Source organism: Ceratotherium simum, chromosome 36, assembly GCF_057802395.1.
Source record: "Ceratotherium simum simum isolate JZ-2026a chromosome 36, ASM5780239v1, whole genome shotgun sequence".
In the NCBI taxonomy this organism is placed as follows: Eukaryota; Metazoa; Chordata; class Mammalia; order Perissodactyla; family Rhinocerotidae; genus Ceratotherium; species Ceratotherium simum.
Genome location: NC_141935.1, coordinates 27,495,044 through 27,515,194, shown reverse-complemented (window position 1 = coordinate 27,515,194; position 20,151 = coordinate 27,495,044). Strand labels below are relative to the sequence as shown.

The 20,151-nt window shown below is 37.8% G+C and overlaps 1 pseudogene; it reads left to right on the top strand.

Annotated features, from left to right (window-relative positions):
- Positions 1–983: 983 nt before the first annotated feature.
- On the top strand, positions 984–1,496 carry LOC101400647 (translationally-controlled tumor protein-like; annotated as a pseudogene).
- The last annotated feature ends 18,655 nt before the right edge of the window (positions 1,497–20,151 follow it).

Below are 20,151 nucleotides of genomic sequence, written 5' to 3'. Positions count from 1 at the left end.
GTGGAACAGATTGCAGTAATGAGTCAGTGATCATTTCCTAATGTTGATGAATGGACTTTTGGTCTGCAGAAAAATGATCTTGTTTGTAGGAAGTACACACTAAAGTATTTGGGGGTGATGGGACAACATGTCAGCAACTTACTCTCAAATGATTCTTGGGGGAAAAAATTTTTTTGTACTTACTTGCAACAGTTTGAAATTGTTTCAAAAGTAAAAATTTAAAATATATATAAAATATATATAACTGTTTCAAATAGAGATAAATAAATTTGTCTTTTTGGTTTGGGGTTTGTGTTCGTTTTTTTTTTTTTTTTTAATAATGGAAGTCCCTGAATAACTTTACTCCAATACCTGGACGAAATGGGTAAATTTCTAAAATATAATTTACAGTGTTCAGGTAGAGCATATAACTCCAAACTCTCCTATAGGTGGAACACCTAGAAATGCTGGATAACATTTTTAAAAACTGTTTTAAATGCATAAATGAGTTCACAAGAGGGTAGACTATTCTCAGAGTTAAGAAATGTGGAAATATAAAATAGGGAGGGACTGTAAGCATAAGAAAATTCAAAAATGTCAATGAACAAACTATTAGAACTCATAAGAGGTTGCAGCAAGTATCTCATATACATCTCAGACACATAGCTGATGGGAGGAGCCACACATAAAACTCAAATTCAACTCTAAATTAAATAACATCAATGTTCAATAAGAAAAAATCAGGTAAAATATTTCATTCAAAACAGTTTTAAAATTACAAAGTAATTAAAAATAATATTAGCAAAAGTGAATGAGCCTCACTAAGAAAATAACAGGGAGGCACAGCGGGCGATGACGCAGGTGGAAGTTCCCTCTATGAGAGGTTGGGGAGTGGCTGAGTGGGCCTTTTCTGCCCACTTCCCCTACCCCCAGGGCGCTTGCTCCGAGCTCCAGGCTCCTGTTAAGTTGCACCGCCGTTGTCTCCCTCTGGCTGTCAGCGTGATCATCTACCGGGACCTCATCAGCCATGATGAGATGTTCTCCAACATCTACAAGATCCGGGAGATTGCGGAAGGGCTGTGCCTGGAGGTGGAGGGGAAGATGGTGAGTAGGAGAGAGGGTAACATTGATGACTCACTCATTGGTGGAAATGCCTCTGCTGAAGGCTCCGAGGGCGAAGGTCCCGAAGGCACGGTCATCACTGGTGTTGATATTGTCATGAACCATCACTTGGCGGGAAACCAGCTTCACCAAAGAAGCCTGCAAGATTACATCAAAGATTACATGAAATCCATCAAAGGCAAACTTGAAGAACAGCGATCAGAAAGAGTAAAACCTTTTATGACAGGGGCTGCAGGACAAATCAAGCACATCCTTGCTCATTTCAAAAACTACCAGTTCTTTATGGGTGAAAACGTGAATCCAGATGGCATGGTTGCTCTGCTGGACTGCTTGAGGATGGTGTGACGCCATAGATGATTTTCTTTAAAGATGGTTTAGGAATGGAAAAATGTTAGCAAATTTGGCTGTTACTTTGGATCTACACCCGTCATAACTGGCTGCGGCTTTTTGTCCACACAACACCAGGACTTAGACCAATGGGACTGACGTTATCTTCAGCTCCTCATTTATTTTGACTTAGATTTATCTGGAGCGGAGGCATTGTTTTTGAGGAAAAAACGTGTCCTATAGGTTGTCTAAAAATAAAATGCCTCGTAACTCATTTGAGAGAATGCCTCTTAGATTAATACATGTTTAAATCTATCTTGTATAGTGTTCCTGGAGAAGCTAGAGCCCGGTTGGGTGTAGACCACTACTAGAAAGCATAAGACTGTCTTTAGATAACTTCTACAGTGAAAACTACTTCTAGGACTGGAATATAGAAACAAAGAATCACAAGTCTTAATTTTGAGTTGAAGTAAAGGGAAAGACTGTGCTCACAGCAGTGCCAACATGTGAAGTGTATTCCTTACACATTTCAGCACCTACAAATAGAAGGAGATAACTCTGGAAGAGATTATCAAAAGCATAAAAAGAGACTAATACAGTTGGAAGCCAAAAAAAAAAGAAAAGAAAATAATAAAATGAAGGACATGAAACACCTAAATAAATGGTACATGGAAAATTTCAATATTATATCAATTCTTTGAAAACTAATTTATAAATTTAATGCAATCTCAATCAAAATCTAAATGAAATTATTTGTGGAAGTTTTTTAATGGATTCTAAATTTATATGGAAGCATAAATGTGCAAGAATAAATTGGACAAAAAATAAAATAAACAAGATAAGGCCACGTAATCTACTATTCAGCAAGAAGCTTTATAAAGCTATAGTCATTTTAGAGTAGCAAAATTGGCTCAGGAATAGATGAATAGGTAAGTGCAACAGAAAAGAGCCGACTTATAGACAAAAGTATGTATGCGTGATAGGGAAGCATTACAAGTCAGTAGGGGGAGAATTTGGATGATTAAACACATGTTGTTGAAACAATTACCTATCTCTATGGAAAAAATTAAATGGTGAAACAAAAAATAAAGTCCAGATGCAACAAAAACATAAATATGAAAAAAAATGAACTGAGTCAAAAAAAGACTAACTTTATGAACTTAGGTTAGAAATATATTGATTAAATTAGCCCAAAATAAAAAAAATAAAAGAGAAAAACATTAACAAACGTGGCTATATCAGAGTTTAAAAATTCTACTTAACCAGAAATATGCGTGTGCAAAGATAAGACAATCTATAGCTAGAAGAACACAAATAACGAAAAATTATTTTTAAAGATATGATACCAAGAGAACTCCCACAATTCAAGACAAAGACAAACAACAGGAAACCTGTGCAAAATGTACCACTTCTGTATTCACAGCATCTAACAAGCCAAAGAACACATGAAAAGAACATGAAAGTCACCCATAATCAGGAAAATGTAAATTAAAATAATGAGATACTGTTTTTTATCCATCAGATAGGCCAACATTTTAAGATCTAGCAGTATTAAATATTGATGAGGGAATAAAAAAATCAAGTTCTCAGACACATCACTGGCGGGAATAAAAATCATTACAACCATTCTAGAAGACAATTTGGTCATATCTATTAAATGTGAAAATGTACATACCCGATTTCTCAGCAATTCTACTTTCAAGTCTCTGAGTTTAAAAAAATACATATGGATAAGGAGACAGACACAAAGGTGAGTATTACACATGCTTTGTTGTAGAAAAGAAAATGAAAGAAAGTAACCACACAATGCAATAAGAGAATAATGAAGCGAAATGAAATACGGTGGATTATTATTCAGTTGTTATAAGAATGAATATATGTCTATTTGTCAATATAGATCTCAAAAATGTTAAATAAAAAAGTAAGCTGTTGGGGCCAGCCTGGTGGCATAGTGGTTAAGTTCACACACTCTGCTTCAGTGGCACAGGATTCATGGGTTCAGATCCCAGGCGTGGACCTACGCATTGCTTATCAAGCCATGCTGTGGCAGGCATCCCACGTATAAAGTAGAGGAAGATGGGCATGGATATTAGCCCAGGGCCAATCTTCTCCAGCAAAAAGAGGATTGGCAACAGATGTTAGCTCAGGGCTAATCTTCTTCACCAAAAAAAAAAAGAAAGAAAGAAAAGTAAGCTGTTAAAGTGTACAACTATTTTATGTTAAAAAATCAGAAAAATAATATTTTCGGTGTGTGTACGTCTGTGTAAACGTACATAAAAGAACTCTGATAATGATGATTGTATCTGCTTGGAGTTTGAGTCGATATGGATCATGAGGTCAAGATCAAGATGAGATTTTATTTCTAAATGTAATATTCTAATTTTTAAAGAAATGATCATATGTTCATATATAACTTGTGTACTTTTTTAAAACCTGAGAAAAAAAAACAGAAGCAAATGTGCCAAAAAGTTAACACTGGCTAATTCCAACTGGTGGGCACGTGAATGAGTTTTCTTGTCTGACTTCAACGTGTATTCTCTTTTTTCTATTCCAGTAAAAGTGAAGTTGCTCAGATTGAAAACACGTAATTACAACTATTCATTGGTTTCAAATAACTTTATAAATTCTTTCATGCCCTGAGAGATTAACACTTCTCTAAGTCCTGCCCCAAATAGAAAGTCTGAATTACCAAGAGGTTCCATTTACCTTGAGCCTTTCTTCCCTGGCATGTTTCCACCAAAGGTCAATTAAGCGTGCATGTCAAAGTATTCAAATATGTGACATTTCAGATGAGTTATAAGAATAAAAGACAGAATTCTTTATTATTACTAATAAATATAATTCATCATCTGTTGCAAGAAGAAAGCATGGTATTTCCAAGCGGACTGGGGTGGGGGGAGACAGAGGCAATTATCTATTTAATGTACTCTCTATAGTGGAGCAAATTAAATGGGTAGAGATAAGGGCAGATTGTGGCCTGAAGTTTCTTTACTCCATTTACAGCATGTGCCTGGCACTTGAGTTCTTAATATACTGAATTTGTGCAATCTAATTTTTTTGCTCTTGGCTTCTGGCTCTGAAAGAACCGTGGCAAGCTAATTGTGTAAGAGCTTCTTACAGGCTTCAGTAGGCTTGGTGCAGCCAAACGCAGACTGGTCTCCAGGGCATCATGTCAGTTGCGAGTAATCTACAGCCCTTTCAGACTCTTGTATGAGATTTGAAGCCTAAAGCCCTGAATTCTGAGCTCCCTGATTACTGAGTGAGGAAACGATAGCCCAAAGATGTAAAGCCCCACATTGTGTGTAGATTTGGGCTCCAAGGACTGAAAACACTATATGTGGCCAGTGTGTCTGAGTAGTGTTTATGTCATGACAACAAACCAGCCATGAACTGAAGGTTCTGATCAGCAAGGAAGAGGAGGAAGTTACTTGACACTTTTACCTGCTTTTACTGTGATGTGTGATATTCAGGCAACCAAATAAATTGAGCAGACTAGAAGATGCGAATCTCGTTGGGAGAATATGTGCTGGCAAGTATTGATCTTATGGCCTTCTTAGACAGGTCTTATTAATATGAAATCTATAGGGTAGAAAAATATGTCTTTCTGTATTGTATTTAGACAGACTTCATTCTCCCCCTCTATCTGTCATCAATACCTGCCACCTATTTGAAGAACAAGTTTCTAATCTTGTCGGAAAATCAGGACCATTAAATGACCTGATGCACATAAATTGCTGCAAGTTCTGAGCATAAACAGATTCAACTTCACCAGTTTGCTGCTTTTAAAATGACTTGAAGATTCAAAGCCCTATCCATCGTCTCCTCTGTCAAAGAGGCCTCAAGGAGAGAGAAAAGCAGCACCATCCATAAAGACGAGTCATGAGCTTGTGGCTCACTTTGTCTTCTCTGTCCTCGGAGACACTTATTCCCAACTCAAGTTCACTGACAGGTCTCATCACATAGGTGCTTTTGAGGTTTTGAAGTGAAGCAAGCACAACTGGAAAGGCTCTAGGATTTAACGGCGAAGTGAAAATTCTGTCTTTAACTGCTGGGTCCAAAGTTTTCTTCTGTGACCACACGTGAGGGTGTCATATGTTCAAAACTTGACCACATGCCTCTCTAACATTCAGGCCATTGTAGGATTAAAATTACACTGTTGAGTCAAAGAAATTTTTAGTAACTGGATTGTTTTTCAGCTTGGGAAAGCTCCCACAGCAGTCTCATCACAAGATTCCTTCATTCTCCCCTCCAGAGAGATCAGAAAAAAAAGTAGATAAATGCAAAGAATGGATATATGCAAATGGAAAGTAAATCCTTTATATTAAAAATCAATGACTAATAAATGGATCAGAAAGAGCCCCTATCAATCTTCTAGAATCAGGACTTTCAGAGGAACAATAGAATGGAGAAAATGGCTAAGTCTTAGGCTAGTGTCTGGGCATTCTAAGTCCAAAACAAGCCATTGGACTTACATGATTCACATGTCAATAGAGAGAGTTGGGTCTGCATAGCAGATGCTGAGTTTTCTTTTCAATTTCTTTGTTTTTTTTTTTGGTGAGGAAGATCAGCCCTGAGCTAACATCCTCCTCTTTTTGGTGAGGAAGACACGCCCTGAGCTAAGATCTATTGCCAATCTTCCTCCTTTTTTTTTCCCTTTTCTCCCCAAAGCCCCAGTAGATAGTTGTACGTCATAGTTGCACATCCCTCTAGTTGCTGTGTGTGGGACACGGCCTCAGCATGGCCAGACAAGCGGTGCGTTGGTGCGCACCTGGGATCCAAACCCGGACTGCCAGCAGCCAAGCACACGCACTTAACCACTAAACCACAGGGCCGGCCCCTGAGTTTTCTTTTCTAGCCAGGCTTTCAGAGCTCAGACTGCTTCCCATGACCACTTGCAGATAAAACAGAAACGATGGAGCTCTTGCTCCCTGAGAGGAGGCTTGCCCATGTGAGTTTATCACAGGTGGATAGTAGGCAGAGGAGGAGCCCTGCTCCTTGCTTTTGAGCCAAAGTAATGTCTGCCAAGACTTCTAGTCTCTCTGTTTACCCTGACTCTTTTCTTCCCAGAGGATGAGGACAGGCTAACAAGACCCATCAGAGGCTGAAATTCATTGGTCCACATTTTGGACCAAGTGAATCTGTAAAGAAGGTACTGGTACCCTAAGTGAGTTTAGTGAGGTTATATGATGAAAGAGCTATATATAAAAACCAATTGTGTTGGAAGCACTTTCAGAATGGCAAAGCCCTCTAAAAGTCTGATCCTCCATGAAAGCAATCCTCCATGACAACTCTAGTAAAAATTATCAAAATCAATTTTTTCAAATCTCTGGAAATTGACCAAAGGCTTGCAACAATTGGAAGGGCATTTATTGAAGAAAGCCAGTTGAATTTTGGTAAGAACCATGAGCTTTTGGTGTTCTAACTTGTCCTATTTCCATCTCCTTTTCCCCAGCTCCATGCTAACCTTGTAAACCAAAAGCCTCACAAGTACAGTGAAAACCAGCAGCTTCACAGTCAGTGGATGGGCAAGAATGGGTTTGGATCTCCTTAATGGCCTTACCCCAAAAGATTTGTCACACTTTGACCTGTCAGGCAGCTCCCTGAAATGCTCTATTTTCAGGGCTTCTCTTTGTTTGACCTGACTCAGAGCTTGCTCTATGAGAACAGCCCTATCATTAGGGTGTTGGCTAAAAACAATCAGTGGTAGTTGTTTAACATCACAGCTGCCTGAGGCAATGATGCTGGTTGGGCTTAGAGGAGGCTAACCTAAAAACATAAAAGGAAAAACTAAGGAATGAGATGTCCATAGGGAAATTTGAAAAGCTCTGACATATTGGTAGGAATCTAGAAGATTGCACACAAGTGCAGAGCTCAGTGCACGACCAGGAAAAACTTAAGAAGGCCCTAATCTCTCACCTCTGACTAAGCTTGAGCCTCTGTGAAAGCAGGAGTTGAAGGTTAAGGCAGAATTGTAAACCACCTATTGGAGCTTTGAAAACATGCCCAATACAAACACAGAACCTCTCCAGCAAATGCTTGGAAATTTATTGACTCAAGGCATTTAAGGAGATCTTTGTCCAATTTTTAGCTGACCATTAAGCTAGCTGAGCAGAGACTTAGGTGGCTGCACATGACAAAGAATGCAGATTTAACAGAATTAGTTCAGGAAAGTCACAAAACAAACAGCAAAATAATGACAAGAACAAACAACAACAAACCCTGGGCAGCAGGTAGGGAGGGTGGGGGGGGGCGGAAATCTGATTGTCAAAATTGTGACATTATCTAAAATGTCCAATTTTCACCAAAAATTATAAGACGTGCACACAGACAGGAAAGTATGGCCCATACACAGAGGGAAAAAAAGCAATCGATAGAAATTGTCCCTTAAGAAGCCCAGCTGTTGAACTTACAAAACAAGACTTTAAATGAGCTATAATCAATATGGCCAACAACTAAAGGAAACCATGTCTAGAGAATAAAAGGAAAATATGAGAATAATATCTCACCAGATACAGGATGAAACATGCAGAACAGGCAAATAAATAGAGGCAGAAATTAGATTACTGGTTGTCAGGGGCTAGGGAAGGAGGGACTATTGAGTGACTGGGGATGAGTTTCTTTTCAGATGATAAAATATTTTTATTTTTTGGTGAGGAAGATTGGCCCTGAGCTAACATCCATTGCCAATCCTCCTCTTTTTGCTTGAGGAAGATTGTCCCTGAGCTAACATCTATGCCAGTCTTCCTCTATTTTGTATGTGGGATGCCACAACAGCATAGCTTGATGAGCAGTACACAGGTCCATGCCCAGGATTCGAACTGGTAAAGCCTGGGCCGCCAAAGTGGAGAGCGTGAACTTAACCACTATGCCACCGGGCTGGCCTCAAAAATATTTTAAAATTAGATAGTGGTGATGGTTGTACAACTCTGTGAATAAACTAAAAAACCACTAAATTATGCAATTTAAAAGGATAAATGTTATGATGTATGAATTATATCTCAATAAATTTGTAATAAAAAATCAATTGTATTTCTATATAGTAGCAACAAACAACCAGAAATTGAAACTTAAAAAAATACTACTTGCAATGGCATCAAAAATATGAAATACTTAGGAATAAATTTAATAAAATATGTGAAATATTTGTAGGTAGAAAACTTCAGACACTAGTGAGGGAGATTAAGGAAGACCTAATTTAATGGTAAGATACACTCTGTTCATAGGGTGGAAAAAAATAGACTCACATATATTGACAATTGATGTTTTAAAGGTGCAGAGGTAATTCAATGGAGAAAGGACGGTCTTTTCAATAAATGATGCTGAAAAAATTAGATATCCATATGCAAAAAAATTGAACTTCAATCCATACACAAAAATTAACTGAAAATGGATCATAGACCTAAATACAAAGCTAACAAAATAAATCTTCTATAACTAAACATAGGGTAAATATTTTGTGATGTTGGGTTAGTCAACGATTTCTTATAAATGACACCAAAAGCATGATCCATAAAAGGACAAGTTAATAAATTGAATTTTTATCAAAATTAAAACTTCTGCTTTTCAAGAGAGACTGTTAATAAAATGAAAAGATAAGTCACAGAGTGGGAGAAAATATTATTAGTTTTGTTAGCTACTTGGTAAATCCACCTTCACAGCTAGCAAACGGTAGAAGTTGGGATTCAAAGGCAAGTTTGTCTGAGTCTGAAGCCCATGTTCTTCACCATATTCAGACAGGTCCCCTCATATAGCACTTAACACTGTACCTGGCCCATGGTACATGCTGAATAGGTCATTGTTGCACGAATGATAGCAAATTAAGCAGGACAGAACTCAATTGTATGCATATGATTAAAGCAGCACCACTAGAAACCATACAGATAATTAAATGATAAATATTGAGAGAAAATAAAGGCAGATGGTAATTTTTACTTGATGGTCCAGAAAGAAAAATGTATAAGATGCAATAAATTAAGAGGCATTCCGGGAGTAAGTTCTCTAGGGGGGGCAAACTTTTACCCTTATCCTCTTAGGGTTCTTTTTAATTGGGCATGAGAATTAAATTGACATAAGACAAATCAACAGGAGAAAAGCAGGCGCATTTATTTAATACAAGTTTTATGTGACACAGGAGCCTTCATAAGGAATGAAACCCAAAGAAATGGCAAACCTAGTTGCTTTTATATTGGGTTGAACAAAGAGAGGCAATTGTGGAAAAGTGACTGAACTCTGTTGGGAGGCTAAAGGAAGAGAAGAATTGTTTTAACAAGGTTTGTTTGTGTAGAATTCTCTCTGTCTCAACCTCTCCTACTTGATGATGAGAATGTTAATTTCCTTATGGTATAGGGAAGACACCTTTCACATGGGAATTTTATCTCCCGCTTCTAAGAAAAAGAAGTAAAGTCATAGTGTTTTTCTTGTATTTGCTGTTTTTCAAGTGTCTTAAGCTCAAAATAGCCAATATGCCAGAGTAGCATATTTTGAGATGGTATGTTCTGAACTCCTTCAGATCCCAGAGGGCAGATCAGGCTTAGAGAATTATCACTTTTTTTTAATGTTGTAGACTTACACTTCCTGGAAAACCCAAAATTTCAAGAACTGCTTCAAATAGAAAAGAAAGCATTGTCTAGGCATTTGACTTCACAGAGATCAACAGCATCTTCACGTTTATTAGATTGAGCTTTTGGTTGACATCTGGAGAACAATTAACTTCATAAATTGGCCTCAGCTTACATTTAATGGAAAAATATACTTGCGTGCTATTGGATAAATATTCAAGATTATATATCAGTTAGTACCCCATGTTAGATGAAACTGATTTTTCAGATCTTACATTTCACATTAGGGCATCCAGCCTTTAATCCAGCCAGTATACAATATATGCTTCCACATGGAAGTCACTCTTACCAGAGTCTAAAGTTTGACTTAGACAACTTAACATTCAGCTTCAGCAACTGAAGAATACAGGAAAACTTACAAAGGTGAAATTTTTCTTCCTGGTGAAAAGAGTAACTTCCCTTTGGTTTTCCCATACATCACTATTTAGCACATATTTTTGGCCTCTGGGATCCTCCACCATGAGCCCTGTGCATCTGTTCATCTTAGCACCAGAGATAAATCATATCAATGTGATTTATTTTGAGTGCCTGTCTCTCCATTTGAACTGCTTATAACCTGCTCTTCTCCATCCAGCAGTAACAACAGTGCTGGGAATACAGTGAATGTTGGATGGAAGTTTTTTAAACTACTGACCTGCTGTGGAAGTCTTGTAAACCTTTAAATGAAACGCCCAGGGTTGAGAGTATGTTTGTGCTCCCTGCTTTCTAGGATCTGAAGTGAACTGTAGCTTCAAGTACACAGGCTTCTTTAGGTCAGTGAAAAGAATTCCTATGTGCTCACGTCTGTCAGACTCAGTGGCTTGCTGAAACCTGGCCCTGGATAATAAGTAAAAAAACTCTAAGTAATCTTGATCAGGATTTAAATGTCTAAGATTACTTGTTCATAGGTTCATAATATATACTCAAATAGTCATTTGCTTGACACAGTAATCTGGATCTTGTACTCTGATCCCTGGCTTTCTTGTAAGGCAAAGAAAATATAAAAGAAAAAATATATATACATAAAATACAAAAACAGGGTCCAGCAGCTCTGTATGGTGAAAAGTATGTTGATTTGTTGGAACACTACTATATTTTATCATTTCACAGATGCATCAACTGTAGGATGAACAATTATATTATGTACTGCTATAAAAGGGAAAATACCCCACAAACCACTGTCAATTAAACCAACTCTATGCTTTTGTATCAGTAAGAAATTTTATTTTAAACTCATTGAAAGAGCTTAGAACTTATTCAGACAAATACTCAGTCATATATCACTCTTGTGTACACAAAAAAAAGGAATATAGGAGAGAAATAAATTGTTAAAGGATTCCAAAAGTTTCTTCTCATTCAGCATCTGGTTCTTCAGAATCACTTTGCAACCCAGAGTCATTGATGTCCTCATCATTCCACCAAGTCATTGACGTCCTCATTGTTCCACAAAGGCATTGACGTCCTCATGGTTCCACAAAGGAATTGACATCCTCATGGTTCCACAAAGTCATTGACATCCTCATGGTTCCACAAAGGCATTGACGTCTAAGGCATTGACGTCCTCATCGTTCCACAAAGGCATTGACGTTCTCGTGGTTCCACAAAGGCATTGATGTCCTCCTGTTTCCACAAAGGCATTGACGTCCTCGTGGTTCCACAAAGGCATTGAGGTCCTCATGGTTCCACAAAGTCAGTGATGTCCTCATCGTTCCACAAAGCATTTTCATCTATGTTATTGAGGGCATGGTGGTGCAGCACTTCTTAGGAGATGGCAACGTTACTGTCACTGGGCACTGACAGCCATGCTGGTCTTTTCCTGATCTAACCAGAGGATGTCAGGGGAAGGTTTTTCAGACAACAACCAAGTCTTTTACTCCTTCCTCAAGTGGTCCTTAAACGGTCTGTTGGCCAAAGCCTTGAAGGCTGCAGTTGTCCAGTGCTCACCAGGAATAGCAACCAAGGGCTGCATACACAGGCAGGACAGGTAAGACATGAGACAGTGATTGCAGGATGCTGTTGATGAAAAGATGCATCCCGATATCAGAGAAGTAAAATGTGCGAGAAAACGTGTGTCTTAGGGTCCTTGGGCCTGCCACTTGCTGTTAGCGTCATCTTGCACAACAGACGAAAAATATTGAGAGCCCAGGGTTTGGAGTGAGAAGCGAGCCACACTGGGATCCTGATCCCATGGCTTATTAGCTGTGGGACCTCAGGCAAGGTATTTTATCTTCTACAGATTCAATTTCCCCATCTGTCAAATGAGCATATGGAAATACATAGTTATTGAAGATATTATTGTGATAAATTAATTCTAGACACCTAGAGGTAGCTCAGCACATATTAGGTATAATTATTATTAATATCTTTGAATCTGAGCTTCCTCATTTGTATTACAGGGAGAATAATGATAACATTTATCTTACTCTATTCACAGAGTTATTCAATGAGTATTGAGTGAATGTTTTTGAAATCACCATAATAGGCAAATATATAATATTTCAAAGAATTACTATGCCTTTATGTTGATCTCCATTGCTTTACTCATTATTACAAAGATTGTCTGTGTGACTCACAGGCATGAGAGATGAACTTGCTTAGTGAGATGAGACCCACCTCATCACCCTTCCAACCAAAAAGAGCTAAGAACTCAAAAGTATCTCAGCAGAACATTGCACTAGAACAAACAGTTCCATCTTTAAAAGTGCATCCTAATCTCATCCACTTGAATGTTAGAATACAGCCCATTATAGAATATTAAAATTTAGAATATAGGAATGCTTTCTGTCCCTCTTTACACCATACTAGTGTCAGCCCTGGCGGTCTAGAGGTTAAGATCTGGCCCTCTTGCTCCTGTGGGTTCATTTCCTGGTCAGTGAACCACAGCACCCATCTGCTGGTTGTCATACCATGGAAGCTGCGTGTTGCTGTGATGCTGAAAGCTATGCCACCAGAATTTCAAATACCAGCAGGGACACCCATGGTGGACAGGTTTCGGTGGAGCTTCCAGACTAGAAAAACTAGGAAGGAGGACCTGGCCATCCAGTTCTGAAAAAAATGGGCCATAAAAACCCTATGAATAGCTGTGGAGCGTTGTCTGATATAGCTCCAGAAGGGGAGAGGATGGCACAAAAAGACCGGGCGGGGTTCCGCTCTGCTGTCCACAGGGTCGCTAGGAGTTGGAATTGACTCAATGGCACTAACAAAAACTAGTGTCAGAATATCAGGATAGTGTGATTAAAATGTTGTAGGGAATGGGTAATTATATTATTATCATTACCTGTCCATGTTAATGGTATATCTCTTCACAAGATGATACAGACTTTTTAGATTTTTACTTTCTAACCTGATGGAGGAAACACAATTTAAATATACTTTGACAATGAAGTCTAATTTTTGTCCATTTTGGTAGACAGGAATTTTGGAACATTGGGAAGTATTGAGAGGGAACATATCCTCCATTATGCCAGCTGAAAGTCAAAGTTGATATTAAGAATAATTTCTGTCTAAAGCAGAGAAAAAAATAGCAATATAGATGAAGAACTTAGTCACTTGTATAAAAAGAACATGAAATAATATGTTGTGTCGTATTTAAACAATACTCTAAAATTGTAAACAACTTACAACATCAGTTTGGATTCTTCATTTGCAAACAACAGTAACTCATTCCAGTTAATGAGCAGAAAAAGGAATGTTTGGAACCCTGTTGGGATTCACATAAGCTGAAGAGAAGCTAGAGCATCAGGCTTGGAAATGAAGAGAGCTGGCAGCCTCAGCAGCAGGAACGCTGGCCACACCACCTGGACTCACAGGGCAATGAGTGAGCTCCAGCCATTTTCCCACTTTCTGTCCCTCTGCACCATGGTCCTGGTGGAAAGTTTCCAGTGGCTTAAGTGGAAGGCAGAAGATTTCTGGGTAGTAATTTGGGGACTAGTGAGCGGAGGCACTTCTCTGGGGTGATAGGCTTGAATAAGTGTTTTTGGAAATAAAGGAGTAAATCCCCCACTGTGAGTGGCCAGATGAAGCCCTGGTCCAAACAGTTGAGGCTCCACCAACTCGTCCCCAGCTAGACTCCCCGTACTGCTTCTGGGCCCCATCTTCCAGTCAACATAGCCAGATAAGTGTGGGTGGGAGATTTCACAAAACACCTAATCTGACTATCTGACTTTGCTAAGAAAAACCTCTTAACGGCTTCCAGTTGACTTCTGGGTAAAAATCCAAGCTGTTTATCTGGCTCTTCATAGTCTCTGGAATCAAAGTTTATGGTTCAATTTTCGGCTCCACTGGTTACCATCTCACTATCTGTGCCTCACTTTCATTGTCTGTAAAATGGGCATAATAGTTGCTATGTGATTAAAAGAGTTAATACACATAATACTATTAGAGCAGTGCCTGGCACAGAGTAAAGGCTTTGTAGGAATGATTATTAATCTTGTCAGTGCTTTATCTTAATAATAACTTGTGATAAAAGCATCCAGCTTAGTCTTGGTAGTAGGATTGCGGGCACCTGAAGTCCCACTGTAAAAGATTGTGTATGTAATGTATATGCATTGTTAGTGAAGTAATTTCCAAAAAAGACACGGGGATGCTGTTAGCAAGGAAAAATAGATGTTGGATGGTATATTAGCCAGGGTTCTCCAGAGAAACAGAACCAGTAGGAGATGATAGATAGATAGATAGATAGATAGATAGATAGATAGATAGATAGATAGATAGATGAGATATATATGCATATGTAGATAGATAGATATAGACATATATATATGTATATACATAGAGAGAGAGAGAGAGACTGATTTATTGTAACAAATTGGCTCGTGTAATTATGGAGGCTGGCAAGCCCCAAGATCTGCAGGGTGAATCAGCAAGCTGACCCAGAAGAGCTGAAAGTTTAGTTCCAGTCTGAAAACCAGCAGGCTCAAGACCCAAGAAGAACTGATGTCTCAGTTCGAGTTCAAATGCAGGAAAAAATCCAATGTCCCATTTGGAAGGCATTTAGACAGAACAGAATTCTCTTACTTGGGGGAAGGTCAATCTTTTTGTTCTATTGAGGACTTTAATGGATTGGATGAGGCCACATTAGGGAATGGTGATCTGATTTACTCAGTCTACTAACTTAAATAGGAATCTCATCCAAAAACACCCTTATGGAAACACTCAGAATGATGTTTGACCAAATATCTAGGCACCCCATGGTCCAACCAAGTTGACACATAAAATTAACCATCACAGATGACAAATAAGTAAATAAATAGCAACAAAGTTCCACATACAGTAATTTGATTACAGCTACTCTGACAGAATATTGCAATTTATTCAAATAGTTCAAATTATAGACAACACATCTGCCTTCAAAGGTGATTATTTTACAACTGAAACCACAGAAATACAAAGGATCATAAGAGATTACTATAAACAATTATACGCCAACAAATTAGGCAACCTAGAAGAAATAGATAAATTCCTAGGAACATACAATCTTCCAAGACTGAATCAGGAAGAAATAGAAAATCTGAACAGACAAATTACTAGTAATAGAATTGAATAGTAATCAAAGAACTACCAACAAACAAAAATCCAGGACCAGAGAGCTTCACAGGTGAATTCTACCAAATATTTAAAGAAGAGATAACACCTATCTTTCTCAAACTCTTCCAAAAAATTGAACAGTAAGGAATGCTTCAAAACTCATTCTACGAGGCCAGCATTACTCTGATATCAAAACCAAAGACAGTAAAAAAAAAGAAAATTACACGCCAATATCCCTGATGAACATAGATGCAAAACTTCTCAACAAAATATTAGCAAACTGAATTCAACAACACATTAAAAGAATCATACACCATGATCAAGTGGGATTTATTCCAGGGATGCAAGGATGGTTCAATATCTGCAAATCAATCAACTTGATATACCACATTAACAAAACAAAGAATAAATATCAGATGATTATCTCAATACATGCAGAAAAAGTTTTGGACAAAATTCAACACCCATTTGTAATAAAAACTCTCAATAAAGTGGATATAGAGGGAACATACCTCAACATCATATGTAACAAACTGACACCTAACATCATACTCAAGGGTGAAAAGCTGAAAGCATTTCCTCTAAGATGAGGAACAAGACAAGGATGCCCACTCTCACCACTTTTATTTGACATAATGTTGGAAGTCCTAGCCACAGCAATCAGACAGAAAGAAAGAAAGAGAGAGAGAGAAAGGAAGGAAGGAAGGAAGGAAGGAAGGAAGGAAGAAAGAAAGAAAAGACATCCAAATTGGAAAGGAAGAAGTAAAACTGTCATTGTTTGCAGACGACATAATACTATATATAGAAAACCCTTAGGATGCCACCAAAAAACTATTAGAACTAATAAATGAATTCAGTAAAGTTGCAGGATACAAAATTAATATACAGAAATGTTGTTTTTCTATACACTAATAATGATTCATCAGAATGATAAATTAAGAAAACAATCCCATTTACAATTGCATGAAAAAGAATAAAATACTTAGGAATAAATTTAATCAAGGAGATGAAAGACCAGTACTCTGACAAATAAGACATTGATGCGAGAAATTAAAGATGACACAAATAAATGGAGAGATATACTGTGCTCATGGATTGGATGAATTAATATTGTTAAAATGTCCATACTACCCAAAGCAATCTACAGATTCAGTGCAGTCTCTACCAAAATACCAACGGCATTTTTCACACAGCTAGTACAAATAATTCTAAAATTTGTATGGAACCCCAGAAGACCCCAAATAGCCAAAGCAATCTTGAGAAAGAAGAACAAATGTGGAGGAATCATGCTCCTTGATTTCAAATTATACTACAAAGCTACAATAATTAAAACAGTATGGTGCTGGCTCAAAAACAGACATATAGATCAATGGAAGAGAATAGAGAGCCCTGAAGTAAACCCCCAATTATATGGTCGATTAATCTATGACAAAGGAGGCAAGAATATAAAATGGAGAAGAGACAATCTCTTCAATAAATGGTGCTGGGAAAACTGGCAGCTACATGCAAAAGAATGAAACTGGATCACTTTCTTACACCATATACAAAAATAAACTCAAAATGGATTAAAGACTTAAATATAGGACTTGAAACCAAAAAACTCCTAGAAGAAAACATAGGCAGTAAACTCTTTGACATCTCTCTTAGTGATATTTTTTTGGATCTGTCTTCTCAGGCAAGGGCAACAGAAGCAAAAATAAACAAATGAGATCACATCAAACTAAAAAGCTTTTGCACAGCAAAGGAAACCATCAACAAAATGGAAAGGCAACCTACTAACAGGAAAAGATATTTGCAAATAATACATCCAATAAGAGGTTTATATCCAAAATATATAAAGCACTCATACAACTCAATATCAAAAAAACAAACAATTCAATATAAAAAATGAGCAGAGAACTTGAATAGACATTTTCCCAAAGACATGTAAATGGCAACAGACACATGAAAAGATATCAACATCACTAATCATCAGGGAAATCCGAATCAAAACCACAATGAGATATTACTTCACACCTGTCAGAATGGTTATCATCTGAAAGACAAGATATAACAAGTGTTGGTGAGGATGTGGAGAAAAGGGAATCCCAGTGCACTGTTGGTGGGAATGTAAATTGGCACAGCTGCTATGGAAAACAGCATGGAAGTTCCTCAAAAAATTAAAAATAGAACTACCATATGATCCAGCAATTCCACCTCTGGGTATTTACCTGAAGAAAATAAAAACATTAATTCGAACAGATGTATATGCACCCCTACGTTCACTGCAGCATTATTGACAATAACCAAGATACGGAAGCAACCTAAGTGTCCACTGATACATGAATGGATAAAGAAGATGTGATATATATATATATATCACACAGAATATAGAATAATACTCACCCATGAAAAGAATGAAATCTTGCAATTTGCGACAATGTGGATGGATCTAGAAGGTATTATGTGAAATATAAGTGAAATTTATAGCTAAGCGAAATAAGTCAGAAAAAGACAAATACTGTATAATTTCACTTATATGTGGAATCTAAGAAACAAAAGAAACAAACAAACAAAATAAAACAGAAATAGACTCATAGATACAGAGAACAAACTGGTGGTCACCCGGGGCAGGGAGTGGGGGTAGGAGTGGATGCAGTTGGGGAAAATAGGTGAAGGTGATTAAGAGGTATAAACTTCCAGTTACAAAATAAGTGTCATGGGGATGTAAAGTACGGCATATGGAATATAGTCAATAATATTGTAATAACTTTGTATGGAGACAGGTGGTTAATAGACTTAGCATGCTGATCACTTTGTAATGTATATAAATGTCAAATCACTGTCGTACACCCGAAACTAATATAATATTGTATGTCAACTATACTTCAGAAAAAAAAAAGATTATCGTTTAAACAAATGGGGGGTGGGGTGGAGTTCTCAACAGACTAGTATTTGGGTATATTATGGATAGTTTCTTTTTGAATTGCAATGTATACCAGTTTAAAGTTTATTTATTAGACGATTAGGGGCCAGAAATATTATAGTTCTAAATGTGCATGATTATGCATAGAGTTAACAAAAAAAATTCTAAACTAAATTAATTAATGATGAAATTAACAATTTAAATTATAAAATTTTAAAGCATTAATAAAAAGCCAAAACTGTCTGGGACACTGATAATGGTATCTCTGTCCTGAACATTCTAGGGATCGCCTAGGAAATGGTGCACGGTGAGGTGGAGGTTTGCAACATTGCCAGGCGATACGTGTCAACAAAACCTTCAACTCGTAGCAATATGATTATCTAAAGCTAGTGGATTTTGAATCACTAGTGCTTAGTGTACAAAAAATAAAAATCTGTGTAACCTCATGCCATTTCCAACAAGAACCAAGAAGAAGACTTGCGTTTTGGCATTAATTTGAAGCATATCGGAGATGAACTTTTTACCCACCAATGGGCAAAACAGATCTTCCGCGGGCCTTTTACAGAGATGAGGGAAGAGGATGTGAGTGGATGAGCTGAACCCACTTTATATTTCAATATATCACCAGGTTGACTAGTTCAAGAAGTGATGGCCAATTAGTTTGAGGACTTTTGATACATTTATCCTTTCCCCATTGGTCATAAGCAAATCAAATTTCAAAAGAGAAAGAAAAGAAAAAAATTGAAAAGGAAATGAGAAAAGGGAAGGGAAGAGCAGGGGGGGAGAGGGAAGGGGTGAGGAGGAGAGGAGAGAGAGGTGAGGGTAGGGGAGGGAAGGGAGGGGAGGGAGGGGAGGGAGAGGACTATGTCAGCATTTCCATCACTGACATCAGGAAGACGCGGTGTAGGAATCCTAACATTGCTGCTTGCCCAAGGAAGAATCCAGCAGGAGCAGCACCAGTTACGATGGCATCCACAGCGGGGCAGCTCCCAGACCTTCTCCATAGGGAGCCATCCAGGGGTTGGGAGGTGGCCCACAGGTGTTTACTGGGAGGCCCCTAGCTTCCCTGAAAGCCCCACCCACTTACATCCTGTACTCCATGCCCAGCTCTGCTGGCTCCATCAAGCCCTTCTCATTTCCTTCCCTGAAATAATCACTTCCTCCTCAGAGCTTTCAAGCGCATTTTTGCTCCTCTACCATTAGACATATAATGAGGATATTTTTGGAAATAAAAAGTCATCAAGGAGTTTTTCCAGCATTTGAATGTGTTTATATGCAAATACACGCTGACAGTTAATTTTATTTTGCTTGTAGTTATGTGTTTCTATAAACCATTTTCAATCCCTTCGGAAATAAGGCTCATACGAATAAAAAATAATCCACATACAGAAGAAATCTTACAGAGGTGTAATAATACTTTACACATAGCTACACATTTGATACATTTTGTTACATGAAATTTGAGACTGTTCTGGAAAATCCAGATGATTCCCCAAATTATCTATGTTGCCACATTTTGCATCGCATGAGCTGTATTCATGCCTATTTCCTCTTCCATATTCTCTCAACACTACCTCTAATTCTTATAATAGGCTAAATGGGCAGTTTTGACCTTAACAATTGATTTTCCTGACACTCAGAGAATTAGCTCAAGGCTAATTAGCAAGTCACATAGTACCTTTAACCCAGGCCATC